This window comes from Octopus bimaculoides, chromosome 20 (assembly GCF_001194135.2).
Source record: "Octopus bimaculoides isolate UCB-OBI-ISO-001 chromosome 20, ASM119413v2, whole genome shotgun sequence".
NCBI lineage: Eukaryota > Metazoa > Mollusca > Cephalopoda > Octopoda > Octopodidae > Octopus > Octopus bimaculoides.
The window spans coordinates 14,152,384-14,156,079 of NC_069000.1; the positions used below are offsets into that span (position 1 = coordinate 14,152,384).

Sequence of the window (3,696 nt, forward strand, 5' to 3'; positions counted from 1 at the left end):
ATATATATATATATAATACAAATGATATATGAGCATATGCATATATACATACATATATGCATATTTGTGCGTCTGTATATGTGTCTGTGTGTCTGTGTTTGAGCCCATCACTGCTTGTCAACCGGTATTCGTGTGTTTACGTCCTCGCTTCAGCAAAAGAGACCGATAGAATAAGTACAGACTTTTAAGAAAAATAAGTACTTCTAGGTGATTCCCCAGCATAGCCGCATTCTAATAACTGAAACAAGTAAAAGATAAAACGTGTATGTAGCAGCGTTGAATAAACTATATGCAAATACATGCATGTACAAAGATATTTAACACATTCATGTACACTCGAACGTTGGAATAATTTTCGGTGCAGCAATAATTTCAGGAGAAATTTCTAAACAACATGTGTGAAAATCCATGCGTGTGTGTATATACGCAAAAGCGCGAACACACACACACACACACACATACATATTTTTTGAAGTGGGTTTATTTTTTGTGTATAAGTATTGTTTTCAATTACCAGTTTCTAAACATTGTTTTGTTAAATTGTTGCTTATGGTTGTAGTTGTTTCATTTTCCAATTCGTTTGTTATTCTTTTTATTGTTCAGCTTTGCTATTATGTCTGAGTTGTCATCTGATTTTTACTCAGGTATTTTTTGTTTCTTAATAATTGTCATGGGATCGCTTTTCTTTAGCTATATCAGTAATAATTCTGGTTCTGGTTGTCAATTACATAATTATATTTTTTTCTAAAACTTATTTGACTGTTGGTCGATTTTCATTACTTACTTCATTAGTTGCTTCTGTCTGTCAATTACTTCATCATCTCCTGTTTCCCTACAATATTCGTTCTGCCTGCTTCATAAACTTATATTTTTATATTTTATGTCACTTTTTATCGTGTGATTGTTTTACTCATTAGGTTGCGGCTAAATCGAAGTACCGCCTTGACGGGTTTGGTCAAACAAATCGACTCCAGTACTTTGTTTTTTGTGTGGTACTTATTCTATTGGTCAGCTTTGCTGAACCGCTAAGCTACAGTCAGGTAAGTAAACCAATACCAGTTTTCAGGCAGAGTCGATCTGTTCGACTAAACCCTTCAAGGCCGTGCCCCAGAATGGCTGCAATCCAACAACTAAAACAAGAAATAAGATAAAAGATAAGGTTTTTTTTTAAGTAACTTATCCAATATTTTTCAATGGCCGAACTTTAAATAACCAAACAACGAGGAAAGTTTGAAAAATTATTTCATTTGTTGTTAACAACCAACAGTTAAATAAGAGAGATTGTTCGCTACTCATCAGGTTATTAACCTATTACCTCCCATAATTCTATTAACTGGAAGTTTTTCATGAAACTTCGATTTCTAGCATAAAACAGCCTTAGAAACACGCTGGATTGATCAAAATAACATTTCAAAATAACATTTCAAAATAACATTTCAAAATAACATTTTAAATAGAAATAAGCGAGATATTGGGTGAAAAATTAGCAAACCTCATTTGAATATCAGAGAAATATACCTAGTAGATATAGCAAAAACGTTAGATATGTGTAAATATTGACAGATAATTACGAAATTTGTAATTTTTAAATGATCTCATATGAGATCACTGGTAGGTAATGGGTTAAGTGAATCGCAAGAGCGAGTTTACAGATTCTCGAATCTTTCATTCGTAGAAATTTCCCTCACACATGGAAACTTCTCTCGATTTCTGCCAGTATTTTGCCGAGTATATTTTGAACAAATACCCCGTTCGTTACCCTCATGATCCGGGTCATTCTTACGTCCATGGTACCCTACTCTAGCACAATGTTTCAAGTATGAATTTCAGAGGTGGGATCACTTGAGCTTTTTCGTCAGTAGGCGGATGTTATTGGAGAGACAGTAACTTAAGCACCTCGGCTCAGCCTGAGCTGTTTCCAAACGCAAGTACTGAGCCCCAAGTACACTTACCACCTCTCCACACATGGATACGTCACGAAGGTAAGACAAGTTAAAATATTCGCGGCATCCATGGAGCTGCAAAGGATGTCAAATATTGGTTAAGTATGACTGTTCGTATTTTTGTCTTAGGGTCCCTCCCACTAGATATTCTGTCGGGATTTACTCCCTTAAACTTTTTTAAACGTTCGGTAAATCGTCCCCAACAAAGCAGCAGGGGTTTATAATTATAGTGAACATGGTTTATGCAGAGCCAATCCCTCTCTCTCTTTCTTTCTTTCTTTCTTTCTCTCTCTCCCTCTCTCTCTCTCTCTCTCTCTCTCTCTCTCTTCTTCAAACTAGTGCAAACTTCATCTGCCTGGGTTCGTTGGGGTGTCTGTCTTTAGCCTTCTTCTGGAAGCGAGATCACTAAAGCACTGTGACCAACAGCGAAATTCTAAACACCAGAATCTTCTCTAATTTGCCATACGTACCCAACAAATCAGGCCAAACCGCATTGCCAGGTGATACCTTTTTGTAACTTAGTCAGTTGGCAAGGTATTGACATTGCACTAGCGAACCCCAAGAAGCAAGAGTCTAAAGTTCTGTAATTACTGCTTTCTTAGAGCTCGCACACTGCAATACCAAATGTCCATTGCAACGCCAAGTATCTGTACACTAACAATTCGCCGACAAGAGTTAAGCTGATGGCCGACACTACTATCATAGTTTCGTTCACTCTGGTTGATCTGATTTTTGTCTTCTGTGAGTCTTTAATCTCCCAGAAGCATCCGTCATCGATTTTATTTCTTCTTAATACGCATAATTGGGTCATTAATCTGAAATACAAACAATGGACGATGCATCTGGAGACGATTAGCTTTTGGACTCATGGTTCAACCGCACTCAACTTCTTCACCCAGAATTCTCTAATAAGTTTGAACCAATCCGCAACACATTCACTGAACATGGCAAAGTTCACCACGGTTTTCTATAGCAGCGCTTGTTGATCTAATATTTCGTCATCTTCAGCATCCTCTCTGGAAAAAGCTACACATTTCTCCCGTTGGTATGGCAATAAAATGGGAAGCAATCCATGGTTGGAGGTGAGAGATTTTTGGCCAGCAACCAGTGAAGAGAATGCATCGCTTAGATTTTTTTTGCCTCTGCTCTCTCAACTTGACTGCATTTTCGAGTGTTAAATTTCTGGTTCCTTTATCTAGTTTTAAACGGATCTTCTGAGTGAAAGCAATGCATATTTCGTCTGAAGATATAAAATCAGTTTCCTCAGCCAGTGAAAGAAACTGAATCATATTTGTTATTTCATTATATTACTACAATAAAATCTATTATTTCATTATATTACTACAATAAAATTCTAAACAGAACAAACTGATACTGAAACTCGGTCGCATGAAAAAATATCTTAGTAACTAGGCGGCCATAACGCAGCTTCATCAATAGAGTTTCTCCTTCCAGCCGTCAAACAAACGATTCCATTGATATTTAAATCATAACCACTAAACAATATGAAACGACAATCAAGCTTACAGGCAGTATTTCTATGTTCACAGTTTCATTGACATTAATACAATATGGCGGCCGCTCATTTTCATAACCAGATCTTCTTCGGAACTGACCTAGCTATTGCTGAGACAAGGACTTTATTGAGAAGAATTATGTAAATGATAATAAATATTTTGGAGTTATAATTATATCATTCAAAGCAGACCATATATATATATATATATATATATATATATATATATATATATAT

At 36.0% G+C, this 3,696-nt stretch overlaps 1 protein-coding gene across 1 annotated transcript in view; it reads left to right on the top strand.

Annotated features, from left to right (window-relative positions):
- LOC106883629 (uncharacterized) overlaps positions 1–3,696 on the top strand; it is a 28,367-nt gene that overhangs the window by 9,294 nt on the left and 15,377 nt on the right. The window contains exon 2 of the mRNA XM_014934723.2: positions 918–1,040. The gene's annotated coding sequence lies outside the window, so the exon portion shown is untranslated. The remainder of the gene's footprint in view (positions 1–917; positions 1,041–3,696) is intronic.